This window comes from Podarcis raffonei, chromosome 11, assembly GCF_027172205.1.
Source record: "Podarcis raffonei isolate rPodRaf1 chromosome 11, rPodRaf1.pri, whole genome shotgun sequence".
NCBI classification, from domain to species: Eukaryota; Metazoa; Chordata; class Lepidosauria; order Squamata; family Lacertidae; genus Podarcis; species Podarcis raffonei.
Window position 1 is genome coordinate 53,246,174 of NC_070612.1, and position 23,026 is coordinate 53,269,199.

Sequence of the window (23,026 nt, forward strand, 5' to 3'; positions counted from 1 at the left end):
AAACGGAACATTTTATGTAGTTCCAATTTTTGTTGTTGCTGTGGCCACATTGTGTTGAGCACTGTGGGTAGCAATCAGTACCTAAAAAATTTCAGAATTGAATTCATCCGCACTCCTGCCCTCCTTTCACACACAAAGAGTATCTGATGTCAGGAATATCACACCCTGCTAGGATTTTCTACCCATACTTGTTGCTTTGTTTTGCTGTACTGAAAATTTGGCCTTTGCCTACAGCTAACATACTTCAAATCCAATAGCTGACAAATATCAAACTTGCGCCAACTATAGATTGGCATATGTAAGATGCTTGACTGCAGCGTTCAAAACTTGTTGGGCACGTTGTGCACCCAGCTGCCGCCCACTTGCAACCAGATGAAGATGCCTGGGCGCCATAAAGTCACCACCATCTGGAGCTGGAGATCCTTGGATCTTGCCTGTTTTCACACACTAACAACATACTCAGTAGAATTCTACCCGCATTAATTCATCTGCACAATCAGAACGAATTTCAGGAAGCCAAAAGTTGTGTTGGAAAAATACGACTTTCAAGCCGTCTGGCCTCAAAATGGCAATTAGACATTCCATTTTGGCGACTGCAACCCTAGTTTAAGGAGCCATTTGGCCCCTAGCTTATATATCTGAGTTTCTAACACCGCTTGGCTGTAGGTAGCATAAATCAGCTACATACAGCATATTACTTACCGCTCCTAGATTTCCCACAGGGCAGGGATGGGAAACCTGCAGCCATGATGTTAGACTACAACTGCCATCAGCTCAGCTGGCATGGTCAGTAGTTGGGGATGATGAGAGTTGCAGTCTAGCAGCATCATGAACAGGCAGGAACAGGTTTCCCATCCGTACTGCAGAGACACTGTAAGGGTATCTTAGTCTTAAATGCTCCTGCACTCCTTCTCAGTAGTATTCCCTGTTTGTCCTTTCAGTAGTAAACCTGAAGGAGCGTCTCCACCCCCATCGTTCAGCCCAGACACTGAGGTCCTTCTGGCGGTTCCCTCACTGCGAGAAGTGACGTTACAGGGAATTAGGCAGAGGGCCTTCTTGGTGGTGGCGCCCGCCCTGTGGAACGCCCTCCCAGCAGATGTCAAGGAAATAAATAACTCTCTGACTTTTAGAAGAAATCTGAAGGCAGCCCTGTTTAGAGAAGTTTTTAATGACTGATGTTTTAATGTATTTTTAATCTTTTGTTGGAAGCCGCCCAGAGTGGCTGGGGAAACCCAGTCAGATGGGTGGGGTATATATTATTATTATTATTATTATTATTATTATTATTATTATTATTTCATAGTTAAAATCTTATCAGTGCCTCAAATAGGCCAAAGTGAATAGAGAGTTGTTGTAACCTGACTTGCGGTTTGTGTTAAGGCTGAAAGGCAGGTTGTAATTTTAAATTTATAACTACAGAAACACAAACACACACGTCTTATACCTACAAGCACCCTGACGGCCTCAATCTGATAGACTTGGATATAATGAATCATACAGATTAGAATCATGCAAATCAAGCTATAGTTTAGATAACCTATTAAAGACAAAAGAGCAGAGCTGTATTGTCTGGGGGGTTTTTTAGTTGACACCTCTAACCTCCACCTTACTTTTTTTCCTGTGTGTGGTTTATCAAGGAAAAGATTGGTTTGCCTAACACTTTCCCTTGCTTTTTTTTCCCTTAAAAAAACCAAGCTTCTTTCTTAACACTTCAGTAAATAGGCGTTTTAAGCCGCTCCTCTGAGACTTTTCCTAACACTTCCTCCGCTATCAAACTTTCTACAGGAAGTGGGTGTGGGGTGCAAACAACCTTCAAAAGGCAGTGAGTTCTGCCTTCTGTTGTTTAATTGCTCTCTTTATGAGCTTCACATCCCTCTGGCAAAGGGGCTCTGTCCAGTTCCTTCGCTGCCTCATGTGCAATAGAACGCCAGTTATTTTAATTGTTTTATTTACAGTGGTACCTCGGGTTACATACGCTTCAGGTTACAGACGCTTCAGGTTACAGACTCTGGTAACCCAGAAATAGTACCTCGGGTTAAGAACTTTGCTTTAGGATGAGAACAGAAATCGTGCTCCGGCGGCGCGGCGGCAGCAGGAGGCCCCATTAGCTAAAGTGGTGCTTCAGGTTAAGAACAGTTTCAGGTTAAGAACGGACCTCTGGAACGAATTAAGTACTTAACCCGAGGTACCACTGTATTTCAAAAAATGCTTTTCAGAAAACTATGAAACAAGTTATTGCCATGGGCACGTTGTTTTGCACAAAGCAATTTGGTTTTTATTTTTTTATTTTTTTAAAAAACATAAGCTCGAGGCAGCCTGGAGCAGTCTACAAAGAAATCTAAAGTATTTTGTTTGGGACTTAGGAGCTGGTTCACAGGTGTGTATAGCAAAACAAACATCGGGTCAAAGTAGGGATGCTCAGGCCTTCAAGACTACTTTTTGCCTCTTCTGTCGTATTTTTGCACAGAGATTTCAGCACCGTTTGCTCTCCGCTGCACCATGTAGCCTACTGTAAGTCAAGCTCATTGGTGGTGAATGAAGGAGACCCTGTGTAAACAGCAGCTCTTAATCTCTCAAGGAGCCTTGGCTGTCCAAGACGTTGCTGCCATGAGTCACGAGGCTGTTCAGACAGCATGTGGAATAAGCTGGTAGCATTGTTGCCAGGGTAGGTTGCTTTAAGATGCTCATTCAGTTCCCTCCAGGTGTGCAAATCGGGTCCTCCCTTAAAGAGGGCACATATTGTGGTGAGACCTGGACAACCAACACCCTGTGTTGTGGGTGGGTACAATTGGTAAGCCACAGCACCCGATTGGTAGGTCTGTCGAAGTTGGGTGCAATCTGGCCAATGGGACGCAGTCCAAACAGTTAGAGAGACCTGTTTATGCCCATGCATGTGCCCCAGAGCTTCCTCTTTCAGCTCGTGCATCAGAACACCCGTCCACCTCTCCCTACTTTTAGGGCTTTGCGCTTGACCTTGCTATGCCGTTGGGACAGGGGAACGGCAGGAATTTCCCCCACTTGGCTGATTGGCTGTTGCCATCTGGGTTTCTCCTGCTGCGTAGCAAATCGTCACAACTTGTAAGGTTTCGGATAGGCTCTGGTTCAGGTGATAGGGATGGGAGAACGCTCTCGCCATCCCTATGTGAAGGGTATTCTGTTAAAGGAATCCAGGGACTCAATGGTTTGGTCAACCCTGTGAGGGGGTTGTGCCCGTGCCTGAGTCCAGGGGGACATTTGGGTGGCAGAGTTGGCCCGTTCCCGGCTTTCCACTTATCCAGGTGTTTACCCTTGGCTGACCTATGTTGGTGTCCTGGGTCAGCGCTACCTGCATGGCAGGGAGCTAGTCGAACCAGAGCCTATGCAACCAGTCACTTTCTGTAATCAATAAAGTTGTGGCCTAAATTCTGCCAAAAACCAAACCAAAAAGTTGAGTCAAGTGTGAATTTATTTAGGGGGGAGGTTTCTGGGTCTGAACATGCAAATGACCTCTCTTCATATTCTTATCAACATAGCATGAATCCTTTTAAGTCTCGGTGGTGCCAGAACCATTTTTGGCTTGCTAGAGTGATAAATTATTCTTCCTACATTTGGTAACACAAGTCTTCACCTCTGCATTGTTGCTTCTTAATGCTGAGTGCCTGTTTTTTTAACTGCTGCTGTGGATCAATAGTGGGACTAGGTTGTCAGATACTCATCTGGAGCATTTGTCTGGCCTTTTTAATACAGTCATACGTTGGAAGTCGAATGGAATCCATTCCGCAAGTCCGTTCAACTTCCAAAACGTTCAGAAACCAAAGCTCAGTTTCTGATTGGCTGCAGGAAGCTCCAGTCGGAAGCCCCATTGGGCGTTCGGCTTTCAAAAATAGTTCGCAAATCGAAACAGTGACTTCCGAGTTTGCGGTGTTTGGGAGCCAAAACGTTCAAGAACTAAGCTGTTCAAAAACCAAGGGAGGACTGTACTTTGAAGAGAACAATAGATTATGCCCTCCTGCCTCCCTGGTGGTCCTTTCACCTGTCCTTTCTCACCGATCGTGGACGCTTCCTTATCCATTTTATACCACGAATTACTGTGAAACCCCTCTTTGTTGTTGTTTAGTCGTTTAGTCGTGTCCGACTCTTCGTGACCCCATGGACCAGAGCACACCAGGCACTCCTGTCTTACACTGCCTCCCGCAGTTTGGTCAAACTCATGCTGGTAGCTTCGAGAACACTGTCCAACCATCCCGTCTTCTGCCATCCCCTTCTCCTTGTGCCCTCCATCTTTCCCAACATCAGGGTCTTTTCCAGGGAGTCTTCTCTTCTCATGAGGTGGCAAAAGTATTGGAGCCTCAGCTTCAGGATCTGTCCTTCCAGTGAGCACTCAGGGCTTATTTCCTTCAGAATGGATAGGTTTGATCTTCTTGCAGTCCATGGGACTCTCAAGAGTCTCCTCCAGCACCATAATTCAAAAGCATCAATTCTTCGGCAATCAGCCTTCTTTATGGTCCATCTCTCACTTCCATACATCACTGCTGGGAAAACCATGGCTTTAACTATACGGACCTTTTTTGGCAAGGTGATGTGTCTGCTTTTTAAGATGCTGTCTAGGTTTTAAGATGCTGTCTTTGGACTATAAAGTAAATTAAATAGAAAACAATCTTTAGAAAGATGTTTCCTCCAAAAGTATTTTATTTTAAATATCCGATTTAAATTTTGAAAATCTGATTTTTTGATTGATTTATTTTTAAAATCATTGATTTTTATCCACCCCGGTAGAAACTACCCTACAGAGGTGAAGTTTACGTTTGTTGCTCCATCCACTGTCTCTCTCCCAGCCCATGTGGCCCTTGGAAGCTTGCCCAGAGAGAAAGTGGCCCTCAGACTCAGAATGTGACCCCACCCTTGTACTACGTATCTTAAGTGCTTTGATCCTGTGCTCTACTGTCCTTGTTCCAGTCATGAAACATGCCGTGAAAATGTAACAGGTTTTTCAGTGCATACATTAAATGTAGGATGGGAAGAGGAAGGCAGGGATGTGTACATTTGCTTTCCTTAATGTAAGTAACAGCAGTCCTTCTTGAAATTAAATTACTCATTTTCATGTTTCCAGGAGTGAACCCACAGTATGTACATATCAAATGTCATTAATTCTACTTAAATCTTCGTTATAGAGCTGCTGGACTTTGACCTTAATGCTCCGCTTAGCCCCCTGGCAGGCAGACAAAACAACTAAACTGAAAGCCTGAAATTTGAGCGTTCGAAATCCTATTTCGGGTGATGGGTGTAGTAGCTCCAGAGAGCTAGACGAGAGGAGGAGGGTAAACAGTTGGCTATAGCGTGGAAGAGAGAGAATCTAATGGCAAGCATGACTGACGGTGCGTCTCCACCTCCATCGTTCTGCCCGGACACTGGGGTCCAGCGCCGAGGGCCTTCTCGGTAGTGGCACCCACCCTGTGGAATGCCCTCCCACCAGATGTCAAAGAGAAAAATAACTACCAAACTTTTAGAAGAATCTGAAGGCAGCCCTGTTTAGGGAAGCTTTTAATGTTTAATAGGTTATTGTATTTTAGTGTTTTGTTGGAAGCCACCCAGAGTGGCTGGGGAAACCCAGCCAGATGGGCAGGGTATAAATAATAAATTATTATTATTAGGTAAACGTAAAGGGACCCCTGACCATTAGGTCCAGTCATGACCGACTCTGGGATTGCGGCGCTCATCTCGCTTTATTGGCTGAGGGAACCGGCGTACAGCTTAAGCCGCTTCTGGCGAACCAGAGCAGCGCACGGAAACGCCGTTTACCTTCCCGGAGGAGCGGTACCTATTTATCTATTTGCACTTTGATGTGCTTTCGAACTGCTAGGTTGGCAGGAGCTGGGACCAAGCAATGGGAGCTCACCCCGTCGCGGGGATTCGAACCACCGACCTTCTGATCGGCAAGTCCTAGGCTCTGTGGTTTAACCCACAGCGCCACCCACGTCCCTTATTATTATTGTTTTATTGCGCTTTTGCTTTAATGCGCTTGGCAGATACGGCTGCCTATGAGAGCGCGGGTGCAGGTGCTCAGGAGCCCGGTTATGTCAACCCTTGCCTGCAGAACTGGCAACCCCTCACCCCTTTTCGAACACCCTCCCTTGTGCAGTGTTCCTTCAACATCTAGCCCTCTCCCCTCTCCTTGTGAGTCCTCCAGTGCAGCTGCCGCTAAAGCCTCTGGTTCTCTGACCTGCCTCGCCCTCCCCAAAGAAAGGTGCCTCCTGAAAGTGAAAAACTCCTGGGAAATGATATATAATGAGTTGAAAAAGATTTTGAAATAGACATTTACTAAGAAACCAGAAGCATTTTCACTTGACATTGTAGGGGAGGATATTAACAGACAGGAAAGTAAGTTTTTATATGCAACAACGGCAGCAAGAATATTATTGGCACAAAAATGGAAGCAAGAAGAATTGCCAACGAAAGAAGAATGGCAAATGAAGTTAATGGACTATGCAGAATTAGGTAAATTAACAGGAAGGATTCGAAACCTGCGGGATCAGAGATTCTTAGAGGACTGGAGTAAATATTTGAACTATTTGAAAAGCAATTGTAATAAACAGGTTACGCTAGTAGGACTGCAAAAAGTTCTGTAAGGAGGACTTTGTGAAATATTGCAAGGAAGACTTTGAAAAGAATTATCAGTTAATGACAATTAAAAGTAATAGAGAAATTAAGAAATGCAGAACAAAGAAATGCGATTTCTGGCGCCGTGAAAGCAAGCAGAAGGCCGTGTGTTTAGTCCCCAGCACCTCTGCTTAGGGCTCCATAAGACCACTGTGTACTCAATTTATTTCAAGATGAAAGCAGACTCATTTTTATAGTACAGTGGTACCTTGGTTCTCAAACGCCTTGGTTCCCAAACACCGAAAACCCGGAATTAAGTGTTCTGGTTTTTGAAAGTTTTTCAGAAGCCAAACGTCCGATGCGACTGTCGGCTATTGTTTCGGGGGCACCTGCACCAATCAGAGGTCGTGCCTTGGTTTTTTCAACATTTTGGAAGTCAAACAGACTTCTGGAACGGATTAAGTTTGAGAACCAAGGTACCACTGTATTTGGCGCTTTGGTTTTTGCTATTTATTTTGCGTTTTTCTTTTGAAGCTTTTTCGGTTAATTTGTTTTTGTGACTGTGTGGAACCCAGTTCAGCTACTGACTGATTGTGCGCCTGCAGAAATGGATAAAAGCCCCCCATCCAAACAATGACTATCATCAGTGCAAGTAAGAGAAAAAAATAATTTTAATTTTTATCATCTACAATACTGTCTTATTTATTTTATAGTACAGCACATTGATTATTGCCTTCTTTTTATGGATCAGTGGTCTCGTTAGATGGTAAAATTCATGTTAAATTGCTGTTTTAGGAGTTGCTTTTAAAAGCCTGGAATGGATTAATCCATTTTGCATTACTTTCCATGGTGTGTGCCTTGGTTTTGGAATGCTTTGGTTTTGGAATGGACTTCTGGAACAGATTAAGTTTGAGAACCAAGGTACCACTGTACAATGACAGCCCTTTCTAGTCTGTTGTCAAATTTAGGAGAAATTGTTTCTAGTCGCTTGCACAGATTTGGTCCAGTCATATGTCTCGTCTCAAGCCCAGCCATGCCATACTGGAAGTATATTTGATCATCTTAGTTTGTGTCTTCCAGTTCTCATTTGTGGTCATTGATCGTTTTTTATGAGGTGTTTCCTTGTTCTGCACATTTTACTATTAATGGATGTTTGCCAGTGAAACAAGTGTCTGCATCCTCCTTTAACAGGATAATAGGAGGAAATGTTTAGATATGGTTTCTCATGGGACAGCTTAAGAACAATGCTGTTGTGATGGAGGAGCAAGGCATCTTTTTCTACTCAATCCCTGTTTTTTTCTGATCATGGTGCTTCTTTGCAATTCATAAACCTGGAATTATTGAGTAAAATCGGGTTGTTTTTCAATTTCCTCGTCATTTAGTTGTGGAAAAAATAATTTTCATGTATTTTAATAAGCAGTTCCAATCTAATACTCATGGGTGCTCTTAAGTATTTCTAAGAATTAAGTAAATTATTTTCGGCACATCAGATCAGCTTCACAAGTAATGGAACTGATATACAGTAATAGCTCTGCAAACGTCTGCCTCGTCTAGCATCCATTCTGGCGAACGTCCGCGGCAAAGTACTGGAACGGGTTACTTCCGGGTTTGCCGCTTGCACATGCCCAGAAGTGCTAAATTGTGCTTTGCGCATGCATGGAAGCGCAAACCGCTCCACGTGCGCACGCAGGCATGGCACTTTGCCCTGTGTCCTTTTCGGCTAGCGGCCGGGGCTCCGGAACGGATCCTGGTCGCAAAACAAGGTACTGTACCACTGTATCTGAAATAAAAATCAGCAGAGGAAGATTTTGGGAGAAATTAGATTCATTGTAGCCGGAACACTGATGCTGTTACGTAACACTGATGTTAACAATTCCTGCTGGAGTTCCGCCATCATTTCTCTTCTTCTTAAAGTATATTCAGTTTGCAGTAGTTTGCCCTAACTGGACACCAGTTCACAAATACTGTATTAATTGAAGGGTATTTGTTGTTTAGAATATAACTTGCTCTAATTAACTGATTGCTCAGAAATCCAACCCGGCTCCTACTCATCTGAAATATTCAGTTCTGCATATAGGTCACACCTAAAAATTGGTACTGGGGATTAACAATTTGAAATGCATTTTCTGTGCTGCTTTCCAAGTATTTAGAAACTATTTTTTGTTCTGTATATGTATTAAATTCTGTGTACATTAAACATTTTCCTGTATTTTAATATTGTTTACATGTCATCCATGGTTTAGACTCTTATACAAATCCTGCATACATGGCAATATATTTACCAGGTGGGGCACATCACATTTTGTTGCATCACAATTCTTTCTCGCTCTGTAATCGAGTATGAACTTGCATATATTAGCATGGATTTCTGGCAATCCTTGATAACCAGCTTAAAATGGTGAGCAGTCTTACGAATGCTTGGTAGGGTTTTCTTTCATTGCTTGTTGCATTGTTGATTTCCCTTCCTGGAGGTGAATACAATGTTAAGGATTCATTTGAATTCTAGACACGGTAGTTCCATGTCACGGAGCCAGGATCCTTCCCCAAGGGAAAAGGTGAAAGTGCTTCCAATCACTCACCTTCCCTGCCAGTGATTAGGGACTGACATTGACTACTTCCAGTGGGAGTCCCAAGGAGTCATTTTCAGCCAGAAAGAGTGTAATTGTGATACAGTTCCTGGGAGGGGGGACGACGAGAAACTGACAGAATGAAGACCAATTAAACTCTTTATTCCCTTCCCTACAGGAATACAGCGAGTCCCATAATAAACCACTTTCTGATCTTCACGGTGAGTAGTTTTATGGTTACTTCCTGCAATCTTAGGTACACTTACTTCTGCGCTGAACTCAATGAGACTTACCGCATTTTTCGCTCTATAAGACGCACCAGACCACAAGACGCACCTAGTTTTTGGAGGAGGAAAACAAGAAAAAAAATATTCTGAATCTCAGAAGCCAGAACAGCAAGAGGGATCGCTGTGCAGTGAAAGCAGCAATCCCTCTTGCTGTTCTGACTTCTGGGATAGCTGTACAGCCTGCATTTGCGCCATAAGACGCACACACATTTCCCCTTACTTTTTAGGAGGGAAAAAGTGAGTCTTATAGAGCAAAAAATACGGTACTTCCGAGTTAGAAAAAGAGAGAGCATAGGATTATGCTATCGGCCTGTGATCCTAGATACGGTCACTTGTAAGAAATGCCCTTTGAACTCCACGAGGCCTGCCACCAGTTAAAAATATACTTTGGATTGGCAAGACCCAGTGAGCATACACTTATTGTATTTACTTTTAAAATTATTGATGGTTCGCCAGATCTTGCGTAATAATATGAAAAGCGGAAGCAAAGTGCTGTTGCCCTTACGGATTCACTGTGTGTTTTCCCCTTCCCTTCCCAGTGTTGGCTTTGTTTTGTTTTAAAGAAAGTAATATTGATCTCAAATCCAGTTTAGGCTGCATGGGATTTAAAAATGCGGCTGGCTTTAGAATGCTGTCATTCTTCTCTCAAAGGACTTTCCACTTGACAGCAAATCTCTCGCCGTTGCCTAGAACCACGGAAGGCGTTTTTTTGCTTCAGACTGTGTAAACAATAGTGTGAGACCCTGCAGTTTCTTACTGTACGAGAAACTGAAGGCATTGGTTATTTGCGTAATTCTGCTTGAGCAGAACGATTGCAAGAATCTGTTCCTTTTTTCTGAAGAACCGAATGAGGCTTTGGAAGCAGGCAGCCATATGCAAATCAAGAATACAAGGTTCAGTGCATTCCAGCACATTTAAGAGTCCTGGTGTGACGTTCTTTGCACTCTTGAACTACAGTAAACAAAACCAAAAAGCATTAGTTTTAACAAACTTGTAATCCCATACACACTTACCTGGGAGGAGCCTCATTGAACACAGTGGCGCTTACTTATAAGTAAACATGCAGAGGTTTTCACGGTCTGCTCAAGCATGAAAAACGTGCCTATTAAATGGATACGGCCAAAAAAAAACAAAAGTCTTGCAAAACAGCTGGGTTTAGATGGATTGCATTTTCAATTACAAAGATTCTTCAGAAACAGGTTAAGATGTGTTTGTTACTTGGTCTGCATACATTTTTAAAAAGTAGGTGTTTCCTTCCTAGTGTTTTTATCCTTCATTCGTCAGTGATCTTATCTTCCTTTTTATTCAGTAAAACATTGAAGAATCTGTGTCAGTGTAAACTAGTCTGTGTTGAGGAGCCACAAACTGTGACTAGAGGGAGGGTTTGAACTGAGCAATCCTGTACTTGCATTATGCTGGGTCCATAGATAAGCGTAGGGACACGGGTGCCGCTGTGGTCTAAACCACTGAGCCTCTTGGGCTTGCCGATCAGAAAGGTGGCGGTTCAAATCCCCGTGACAGGGTGATCTCCCGTTTTCTCTGTCCCAGCTCCTGCAAACCTAGCAGTTTGCAAGTGCGCCAGTGTAGGTAGATAGATAAGTACCGCTGTGGCGGGAAGGTAAATGGTGTTTCTTTGCGCTGTGGTTTCCATCATGGTGTTCCGTTGTGCCAGAAGCGGTTTAGTCATGCTGGCCACATGACCCGGAAAGCTGTCTGTGGACAAACACCAGCTCCCTTGCCCTGAAAAGCAAAATGAGCGCCGCAACCCCACAGTCGCCTTTGACTGGACGTAACCATCCAGGGGTCCCTTACCTTACCATAGATATGCCATTGCTACACTGGCAGAAAGGAATCAGCATGTTTTTATATGAGTAGAATGTGTCCTTTTATTGAAAATTCAGCTCCGGGTTATTTGTGGGGCCTGCCTGGTGCTTTTACATGAGTAGAATGTGTGCTTTTATTTAAAATGCAGCTCTGGTTTATTTATGGGACATAGGAATTCGTTCATCCCCCCCCCCCAAAAAAAAATATAATCCGGCCCCCCACATGGTCTGAGGGACAGTGGACCGGCCCATGGCTGAAAAAGTTTGCTGACCCCTGCTCTAATCCAAAACTGAAAAAAGATGTGAAAATCATAATAAATAAAATCTTAATCATAAATCACTTTTTTCCATGTATCAGGACATAAATGGGTTGTTGTTTTTTTAATAGAGAAAGGTTTATAGGAACACGTGAAAGCTTTTTAGGTTCTATCCCTCTTATTAGGCAATTATTGTTGTTAATGACTGTCAATCCGTCCCCTCCGTCCTCAGCCTGTGTAGCAAGCTTTGAGTAGCAAGTCTTCTATCATGTGGGTCTGTGGGAAGTGTTTCTCCTGGTTTATGTGGCAGCTCATGCAGAGCTTGCAGACGCACACTGAGTAACCAGTGTGAGCCTTTCTATTTTTAAGTGTGTTAATTTTAGTACACCTTCGTTTATATGTGGCTTGTTGAAATGTATCTCTAGCAGTGGGGCTAAGCCTGCACAGCGATGATACTAACCGCACAGGTAGAACTACTTAGAAAAATAAAACGGCATCCTTTGAGGATGAGGCAAATAGAGTATTCTAACGAAAACCGTTTTCAGAAATAAAATCCACCGTTCTGCATAATTTTGTTTCTTGAAACACTGTGACTTCCTATGATCTAAGTTTGGTGTCCTTTTAAAAAAATAAAGCTCTGTACGTTTTAACAGCTGCATGGCAGGCAGACCTTTATTCGGAGATGAAGAAAGCTTCATTAACTTAAATTCTGTCTTGATCGATGGCATTTGTATGTGTGTGACTTCCCCTACTCTTGCAGATTTCCTTAGGAAGCCCTAGCAGCCCTCAACTTGATTTTAAATCAATCCAACCCGACTATAATTCAGTTAAGACATTTGGGCTCTTCTTTGGGTATGTGACATTGGCTGTTAGTGCAAATGACAAAAAAGAAGAGCCGCCGTTTGTGACACATGCACTCCCCAGCCCTTGTGGAGAATCTAGATTTCATCTGTATGCCAGTTAAAAACTGGAATGCTTAGCTCTTTGATGGACTATATTTGATTAGGTCAAGGTATTCGGGCGCAACTTTGGCTCACTAATATTCGTGTGATCATTAGGCAGTAGGCAATGCAAGCCCTGTTCACTTCGTACATGTATTGAAAGCTTGCGGGCAGGGGAATGCGTTCTTGCCTCCTGGTCCTGACAACCACTTGTTCAGTAGAAGGTGTGAGAGGGCTCTGGGGACATACAGCTATGTGTGCAGAGGTTCTTCCACATGGTTTGGAATCTGCATGCTCAGGCGTACTGAGAGCACACACTCCTATAATTCATTTTATGCCTTCTGCTGAAAATGTGGAAAGGTTGGGGTCCAGTGGTTGTGATCCTACTTCTGCATCTACGTATTAACTTGTTTAATAATAATAATAAGGACCCCTGGCTCCTGCCAACCTAGTAGTTCGAAAGCACATCAAAGTGCAAGTAGATAAATAGGTACCGCTCCGGTGGGAAGGTAAACAGCGTTTCCGTGCACTGCTCTGGTCCGCCAGAAGCTTTGTCATGCTGGCCACATGACTCGGAAGCTGTACGCCGGCTCCCTCGCCCAATAAAGCGAGATGAGCACCGCAACCCCAGAGTCTGTCATGACTGGACCTAATGGTCAGGGGTCCCTTTACCTTTTAAGGACCCCTGGATGGTTAAGTCCAGTCAAAGGCGACTATGGGGTTCCGTCACTCATCTCGCTTTTCAGGCCGAGGGAGCCAGCGTTTGGCCACAGACAGTTTTCCGGATCATGAGGCCAGTAGGACTAAACTGCTTCTGGTGCAACGGAACACTGTGACGGAAACCAGAGTGCGCAGAAATGCCGTTTACCTTACCGCCGCGGAGGTATCTATTTATCTACTTGCCCTGGTGTGCTTTTGAACTGCTAGGTTGGCTGGAGCTGGGACAGAGCAACGGGAGCTCACCCCATCGCATGGATTCAAACCGCCGACCTTCTGATTGGCAAACTCAAGAGGCTCAGTGGTATGGAACACAGTGCCACCCGTGTCCCCTTGTTTAATATGGACATACTCTAACTGGGGCTACAAAAAGAATCTTGGGTGGAGGGGCAAAATAGGGCAAAACAAGGAAGCAATGCATTTGTGAATTATGAACCATCTGTGCAGAAGGTGAGCAAGGTGCATCCCTTAGTTCAGAATTTGTGTTTTGTTTTTTGCTCAGGTGCTTTGCAACAGTACCATTACAAGGGAGATATGAGTAAGGGGGACTAACAGGAAATAAGTCATTTTCCTGTCTGCTTCACGGTGAAAGCAAATGTCTCTGTCCTTTATTGTATTGCTTAGTCACACAATATTACCTGTCCAAAGGGATGAATTGTTTTGATTTAAGAGGCTGGTATCCTGAGGGTTTGTAATGCCTGTGGGCATGCAGTCTGCTTGATAGCTCATAGCTTTTGTGAATGGAGAGAAGTTGATTTTCACCCCAACATCCTGCCCCCAAGCAGTTTTAAATGAATCGCTGTCTCTCGTGATGAATGCGTCATGCAGCTGTTCCATCTTTCTGCCTGAAAGCCATGAATATAGTTGAAAACTGCAGGCTTCAGCATGTGACCTAATCCTTTGGAGTCGCAGACATTTTATAATCCGTTTGAAAGTCCTTAGAATTTGAGTTATAGCATTTGTGCTAGGGTGATGATTTATAGATATGGGAGCACCTTGTTAGAGAAAACGAACATAACACCTTGTTACCTTTCCCATTGCAATACTTTTTTCTTCAACAAATGGGGTGCAAAGACAGGATTAATCTCTTCAGGAAAATATTGAGCATGTTACATCAGGGGTCTGCAAACTTTTTCAGCATGGGGCCAGTCCACTGTCCCTCACCTTGTGGGGGGCAGGACTATATTTTGAAAAAAGAAGAAGAACGAATTCCTATGCCCCACAAATCACCCAGAGATGCATTTTAAACAAAAGGACACATTCTACTCATGTAAAAACACGCTGATTCCTGGACCGTCGGCGGGCCAGATTTGGAAGGCAGTTGGGCCGGATCTGGCCCCTGGGCCTTAGTTTGCCTACCCATGATGTACATCATTTTAGAAGAATGTTTAAGTTACTACATGTGGCTTTGTAGGGAAGCTAGGGTGCTGCATGTGACTTCCTGACATGTTCATCAACAGCAATAGAGACCCTTCTGTGTAAAGTTCACCTGCACAGAGAATAGCGTGGATATTTCCCCCCAATACGCAGATTAATTCCATGTTAGAAGCAAACACCCAAATTCATACAATGAGTCTGCTGTAGAGTTGGATGATGAGATAAGTGTCCTAGGCTCAGATCCAGCTCTGAAAGTGAGCCGCAATTTTTAACCCCCCACCTTATGCTAAAATGGGATAAGCTGTCCGTACCTGTGAGCTGGCTGAGTGAGTCATAGGGGATTCCAGCTTGAGCAAAGGGACAGCCCCTTAAGTCTCTCTGACTTATTTTTGGCCTATATAGTTCGTGAAAACAACAAAAATATACAAATTTTTTTGGGGGGGGGGAATCGAACAGAAGCTATGTATCCTATCAGCCAGGAGGTAAAAAACCCCTAAACATACACACATAGTAAGGTACTCAACCTGCCGCAAGTAAGAAAGCAAATCCTGGGACAGCGGCAAAACCCTTTTCTGTTAATAGATACCCGTTGAAGTTTCTGTTAACTATCAGTTGTGAGCTGCAAGATTTGCAGTGGCTGCCCAAAGGTTGAGGTACATTTTAATGTAAAGATGTACTTGGGTTGATTCTGTTCTTTAATATTGGATTAGTGTATATATATATTTTCTGTGGTTGATGTGACCATGATGGTAGAAACAGCAATAAACTGTGACAGTTACTAGCCGTGGTGTCCCTTAAATATTTTTCGCTTGTTGGATTTTCTAAGCGTCCTGTAAGTCAGGGAGAAAAATGTAAATTTAATTCTTCCACCCAGGGGGGGAAATAATAATATTTTCAGCAGTCTAAATGGGCCAGACAGCTTGCGCACTGGGCATTTTATTATGTAGACAGAGTAGCCATTGTTCTTCCCACGACGCCTGTGTTGCTTCAGTCTATATCAAATAAGGCTCCCAAGAAGCGTTGTGAAAGTAATGATTCCCCTTTGAAAGAATCCCCAAACTTTGGGGGGATTATTCTATCATTTGGTTTAAATAGGACCAGATGGGCCTGTAAAGCACAGCATGCCAGAGCGAGATCCAATAGTACATGCTGGCTTTGATTATGAAAATGGCTTGTAAAATACTGCTCACGTTGCCGTCCGATCACGTTAGCTTCCATCAGTGCAGGCGAGGAAGCAGCTAAGATCTGGATTGCATTTTGTTTAGCTTCTCCTTAGAAAGCCAAGAGAATTTTGTTAAAATCAGTACTGTCTAAATTAACTCTGGCCTCCTGAGATATTTTTCCAAGCCAGGAACAAGGAACTCAACCCAATGGGTTTAGTTGGACGCAAAATCCCATTTGATCTTACTGGTTCTGCTTTCCAGTAACGTAGCTGTGACCCCCCCCCAAACCCCCCCCCCCACCATTGACTTGTAGTTCCATTCCATGCTGGGAATCAGGATGTTAAACATCGATTTTAATAACTTGATTCTAGCAGGCATTGGCTGAGGCCAAACATCAGGGGTTGCCTTCCTTTTTGGATGAATGGGCACATTTTGAATTTTGATAAGAGTTCTGGAGACACCAGTCAAAACATGGCTGCCATGGAAGGGACGTGCATGACACAAAATTGCGGAGACAGTCACCCCAATAACTTTATGCTTACCATGGGGAGTCAGCTGTGCCCTGCTGGTCCTAGGTAAAAAAGGTAAACAACAACTGGACGATTAAGTCCAGTCAAAGGTGACTGGGGTTGCGGCATTCTTCTTGCTTTCAGGCCGAGGGAGTCGGTGTTTGTCCACAGAGAGCTTTCTGGGTCATGTGGTCAGCATGACTAAACCGCTTTTGGCGCAACGGGACATCATGATGGAAGTCAGAGTGCACGGAAATGCCATTTACCTTCCTGCTGCAGTGGTACCTGTTTATCTACTTGCACTGGCGTGCTTATGAACTGCTAGGTTGGCAGGAGCTGAGACTGAGCAATGGGAGCTCACCCTGTCATGGGGATTCAAACCACTGACCTTCTGATCGGCAGGCCAAGAGGCTCCGTGGTTTAGACCACAGCACCACCCATGTCCCGAATAAACACGCACACAATCACTGATAGGTCCACCCACCATTGTGAGAGGCTCAAAGCAATGAAGATGATGCCTCCCCAGCTGTTGCCATTGGCTGTGGGTTTCTTGTGATGTCACAAAAGCACTTGGCAACTGAGTGGATATAAAGGCAGGCCAAGGGGAAAGCCCTTTTCTGTTTCCAGCAGGACGCACCTGGCAATGGATGTGACATTCAGCACTGCCCAGGTTTCTCCCACTTGGAGGAGGCAAACTGGTGAATGGAAGGAGGCAATCCTCTGGCAGTGGGATTTTAGGGAGCGATAATAAGGCAAGTTTTCTTGCTTGAAGGCTGCTGGTATCTGTGGTTGGAAGCCGGCAGACGTCTCATGATGGACCTAACAGTAGCTTCTGGCACAATGGGACACCGTGACAGAAATCAGAGCACACGGAAACACCATTTATCTTTCTGCCACAGCGGTACCTATTTATCTAGTTGCCCTGGTGTGCTTTTGAATTGCTAGGTTGGCAGGAGCTCACTCCGTTGCGGGGATTCGAACCACTGACTTTCTGAGCCCAAGAGGCTCGGTGCTTTAGACCACAGCTCCACCCACTTCCTGAATAAACAAGCACACAATCACTGATAGGTCCACCCACCATTGTGAGGCTCAAAGCAATGAAGATGATGCCTCTCCACCTGTTGCCATTGGCTGTGGGTTTCTTGTGATGTCACAAAAGCCCTTGGCAACTGAGTGGATATAAAGACAGGCCAGGGCGAAAGCCCTTTTCTGTTTCCAGCAGGACACACCTGGCAATGGAGGGCACCACTAGAAGTCTTCACAGGTGTTATGTACAGTATCTGGTGCCACGATCCGTCTTCCAGGTTGAGGTCAGAGCTCCTTGCACTGTGTCCTGAAATCTAGCATCAGTGCAATGAATTTGTGCAGGGCACATGGATGAAAGTACCGTATTTAATGTTGCCTAAGACTGGTGTGGCTTTTTGATGCCTTCATCACTTCTCCGGCTGACGTCTCTCTGTTCGGACTGCAAGTATTTTTGACTGGCAATCAAGGCTTTCCTCTTAGGCCTGGGAAACTTGAGAAGCATGCATTCGGAGCAGAGTCGGGCAATCTGTGGACCAAGAGTTGCACGTGGCCCTCAGCCGAATCTCATGTGTCTGGGGGAAACTGAGGAAGGGAAGTGGCTTCAAGGAGAGCCGAAACAGAAGGACTGTAGGAGGCGGAGGGAAGCTTTCTGCAAGGGCAAAAAGGGGAGGCCTCGGGCAAGAGCAGGGCAAGAAGAGGGTGTAAATAACTTGTTGTGATTCTGGCCCATGCACTACCATAATGACAGGTTACCCTTGACCTTAGAGAGAGATACAGTTCCCCACCTCTTCTTGGGGGGCTGTTTTGAGGAAGCTTGCATGAGTGGTTCTTGAGGAGTTCTTGGAATTAAAATATGAGAAGACTTGTTGTTGGGGAAATAAATGTCAGTGTGGGGCTGCTGTTGCCTGCTTTCCTTGGAAATAAAGAGGGTCTGAACAGCGTAGCTCACTTAAAAGGAAGTTGCTTTTTTTAAAAAAAAATATTAAAGATTTTCTTGTTTTACAGAAGTAAGTGTAATGTCTCTCATATTTTTTCCATGTAACATTTTTACAAAACCGTTTCATTTGTTGAGACATTAAGGGGAGGAAAAAAAGAAGGGGTGGAGGGAGGGAAGATGGGGGGTGGGGGTGGGGGTGGGTGGCGATGTTTCTGTTACGCTTAATGTATGTAGGGTTTGGTGTCAGCGTTGCTTGTCCTTTGGTGGTGAGAGAGGTTGGGGTTGGCCTGGGGTGTGGTTGTTTGTTTGTGATTGGACACTGGAGAGACCTGTCAGGAGTAAGCATGGACCAATGGTACCAAATAGTATGGGAAACAGCCCTACTAGAAAAAATAACTAATAAACTGAAACTGTCACGGGGACAAACAGAAGAAGACACCTTCACCCCGGTATGGCTCCCCTTTATCACATACACAGCCCAACAAGACAATGACAATAATCCACCAACAGCATACAAATCAATATGGCTGACCTGATCCAAAACACCCACCCACCCCACTCACACACAAAAACAAAGGAAGTTGCTTTTAAGTGCCATCATTTCAAATAGGATGGGAATGCTCTCTGAGTTAGGCCATTTATAGGGAAACGCTCTGCCATGAGTGCTGTTTTTGTGGAAAGGCAGGATGTAAATTGGTGTGAAACATACAAACATTTTTCTTCCTATTGCTTGCATGCTTTACCTGTTAGACTTTCAGCCTTCCTGTGAGAACATTGGCACTGAAAGAGAAAGAATAGATGGTGTGAGCCAAATTGATTTGCTTCTAAAGCAAAAGCATTCAGCTATTTGCTGCTAAGAGGTTTTTATAGAGAGTAAAATAATGTCTCTGCCTTCTCCCTCCAGTTTTGTTTTTTTAAAATTTGCAAAACAAGTACAAACTATATGCTGCAAAAAGTCTCTGGCTGATTTCACACAAAGACTGTCCGGCTTCTACCAGGGAAACCTGGGTTCAGACACCATCTGGACCTTGAAGTTCATTGAGTGGCCTTTGGAGGAGGTATAATCCGTGTTACACCTCTTGAGTAATCAACTCACATGAAAAGTAGTAGTATGTTTCTCTAGTACTTTTACTTGTGCAGATATAAGGGAAAACACATAGGTGCACTATTACTAATTTCATACTAAAAATGTAAACCTGCCTTTGAGTTCTTCAATTACTGCCCCTTGCTGCAACACTTATCTGAATGGGAACTTTATATTTTTCCTTGAGCTCTTTGGCTGAAAGTTTGGGATCAAAATGAGACAAAGGGAGGAAAAGTCATGTTCAGAAAAATGTGTAAGAAAGGCTTGGATTCAGCTAGTGAGTCCTGTCAGTTTCTGCTTGTGCAACCAGCCCCTGCACACCCCACCCTGAATTTGGCTTGAGGGGCTGGGGAAATCCAGGAGGAGGAATATGGGGATATTGTTCCATGTGCTATTGATCACATTGCATGGTTGAATTCCCCTTAAAAATCTTATTTGTGATAGTGTATGTCTAGGGTAGTTTACAGAAGGATCAAAACAGCAGAAATGTGAATGGGGAGAAACAAAGTTGCAATGCGCTAATTAAAAACAGCAGCATAAATAGCAGTATTAACATTGCATCTAAAATAATGTGTTTGCCTGGTGCTGAGGGCAATAAAGCAGGTGCTAGGTGAACCTCACTGGGGTGCTACCACTGAGAAGTCCCTCACTTCTCAGGGTAGCCACTAACTTTACCTTGGACAGCAGGAAAAGCTGCAGGAAGAGAATATATTAATGGAAGGGAAGTATATACAGACATACCAAAATTGGCTCCCGAGCGATCGAAACCCAGAAGTGTTTGTGTTTTCGAACGTTCTTTTGGAAGCCGAATGTCCGATGTGGCTTCCGACTGGCCACAGGAGCTTCCTGCAGCCAATCAGAAGCTGCGCTTTGGTTTCTGAACATTTTGGAAGTCAAACGGACTTCTGGAACGGATTCTGTTCGACTTCCAAGGTACGACTATATGGGGAAAAGTGGTTCTTCAGTTGTCCTGGTCCTAGGCTGTGAAGGGCTTTAAACATCAAAACCAGCACTTTGAAAGCAATGTAGTTTAAATTTTACAGGTCATAGCATGCAGTCCCCATTAGTACTGAATGCAGTTTCTAGATTACCAACATCTCCAAGGCAGTACTGCATGTAACATATTGTAGTAGTCTAACCTGTGGGTGGCGCTGTGAGTTAAACCACAGAGCCTAGGACTTGACTATCAGAAGGTCGGCGGTTCAAATCCCCTTGACGGGGTGAGCTCCCATTGCTCGGTCCCTGCTCCTGCCAACCTAGCAGTTTGAAAGCACGTCAAAGTGCAAGTAGATAAATAGGTACCGCTCTGGTGGTTCGCCAGAAGCGGCTTAGTCATGCTGGCCACATGACCCAGAAGCTGTACGCCGGCTCCCTCAGCCAATAAAGTGAGATGAGCGCCGCAACCCCAGAGTCGTCCGTGACTGGACCTAATGGTCAGGGGTCCCTTTACCTTTTACCTTTTTAACCTGGAGGTTACCAGAGGGTGGATAACTGAGACCAAGTCACCTTTCTTAATCTCTGCAGAGTTTACAGTGCACCTTCAGAATGGAATCTATATATTAAGACACGTGCCATCTTCAGGCTTCTTTGTAATGTTCACGCTTGACAAATATTACCGTCACATTCCTATTCTTATCACTGTTGCCTTTGCTTCTCACAATTTTAGTGTGGGAGGGATTCCTTTGCAATTCGTTACCAGTGCTGAACAAAAAATTATTTTTCATTTCCCTTTCTAAAGATACCTGGCAGTGCCCTAATGCTGGATCATATCCTGTGTAAGCTTGTGATGCATATAAAACCAGACTATAATTTGAAGTTACGTTAGAAAGCCCTGGGCTCACACGTTCCTTTAACACCTTTTCCTCCCTAAAAGTTTAGCGCCTTTGCCCTTAGAGCTGAATTATTATTAAACTGTGGTCCATCCATACCAGAATCCCAAACCATGTTTTTTTTATGGTGCTTGCAATTCTGCCTTGGAGGGTGAGCTCAAACTCATTTGCTCATTTGAATGTAAGGACAAAATGTTGGTTTGTGATAAATGGGAATTTGGTGAGCAAATCTGTGTGCTGCGTGGGGACAGAGGGAGTGTGGGGGCCAGAGGCAATTGGTCATTTAACACCAAAACCATAAAGGGGGGGGGAGCAAAACCCTTGCCCAGTTCCCTTCCAGTATCTAAAGGAAATGTGGATTTTTTTACTGGCAGAGGGGGAGGGGGTTAAACTGTACAATAACTTGTACAAGATAGGAGACAAAGAAAGGGTGCTCTAATATTTATCTGAGGCTGACATCCCTTTTAAACTGACATTCTGTTGTAACAGAGCCTTTATAATTTTCCAGTCAGTAATTTCTGAAGCTAGCACTTTAAAGCTTCAACTCATGCAGCTCTGACCTGCTGTTCTAATGGAGAGTGGTTTTCAACAGTTTTAAAAAATGTGTAATTTCCCTCTAGGTTGAACTTGTCTGTTTTTAATTTGCAACCTTTTAATCTAATTATCTGTCAGCCTGCTGGCATCAGCTGTCCTCTCCCCGTACGGATTTTAAAAGGTCATGATCAGCGTTCTTAATTTCATATGGAGTGGATTTCTAAGATCCTAGTGGCATTTCTTTGTTTAGTCATATTCCCGTTTACTGCTGTTGTTGAACAATAGGAATTAATACTCAGCAGTTTTGTTGCTGAAAAGCTTATATTATTCATCTTACTTGTGAAATGATTATTCTTTATGGTAAAGCTTTGGGATTAATCTCATGTAAAGCTGGCATTCTCCAGAAAATATTAAATTAAGTTAGTAGTTAGAGAAATGTATTGCACTGCAGTTAAAATGTGATCCTGAAAGTCCCCTTTGTGCATTCTTAAATAACACTTATTGGCACTACAGTCCTGTGCACGTTAATTGTGATTATTTCCAAGGAAAAGGGTTTAGTGCTGGAATGGGGAACAGATGGCTCTCCAGATGCTACCATAGACTCTCATCATTCCTGACCATTGGACTTTCCCTCTCAATAGCATACGGAATGCCTCAGGTTTTCCATCCCTGGTCTAGCAGATAGGTGTGACTCTGTTTAGGATTGTACATGAGAAGTTCAGACCTGTGTAGATGGCTTCTCTTAAACTAGCAGGCATTTTGTTTGATCCTATACAGTGGTACCTCGGGTTAAGTACTTAATTCGTTCCGGAGGTCTGTTCTTAACCTGAAACTGTTCTTAACCTGAAGCACCACTTTAGCTAATGGGGCCTCCTGCTGTCGCCGCGCCGCCGGAGCACAATTTCTGTTCTCATCCTGAAGCAAAGTTCTTAACCTGAGGTAATATTTATGGGTTAGCAGAGTTTGTAACCTGAAGCATATGTAACCCGAGGTACCACTGTACAGTGGTACCTTGGTTCTCAAACACCTTGGTATTCAAACAACTTGGAGCCCAAGCACTGCAGACCCGGAAGCAAGTGCTTCAGTTTGCGAACTTTTTTCGGAAGCCGCTCCGTTTTGAATGTTATGCTTCCGATTTGAGTGCCGCACTTCCGATTTGAGTGTTACACTGAGGTCTGTTTTTGCTATTTACTTTGTGTTTTTGTGACTGTTCCTTTTTTGTTTTTGTGACTGTGTGGAACCCAGTTCAGCTACTGATTGATTGATTGTGTGACTGCAGTACATTGTTTATTGCTTTCATTTTATGGATCAATGGTCTCATTCGATAGTAAAATTCATGTTAAATTTCTGTTTTAGGGGTTGTTTTCAAAAGTCTGGAACGGGTTAATCCATTTTGCAT

The 23,026-nt window shown here is 43.9% G+C and overlaps 1 protein-coding gene across 9 annotated transcripts in view; it reads left to right on the forward strand.

The window, feature by feature from the left end:
* The window catches only part of SEMA4D (semaphorin 4D), a 136,766-nt gene that overhangs the window by 11,837 nt on the left and 101,903 nt on the right, over positions 1–23,026 (forward strand). For 8 of the 9 annotated variants that reach the window (XM_053409094.1, XM_053409095.1, XM_053409096.1 and 5 more), the window contains exon 2: positions 9,322–9,364. The exons of the other annotated variant lie outside the window; for it this stretch is intronic. The gene's annotated coding sequence lies outside the window, so the exon portion shown is untranslated. The remainder of the gene's footprint in view (positions 1–9,321; positions 9,365–23,026) is intronic. 9 annotated transcript variants of the gene reach the window in all.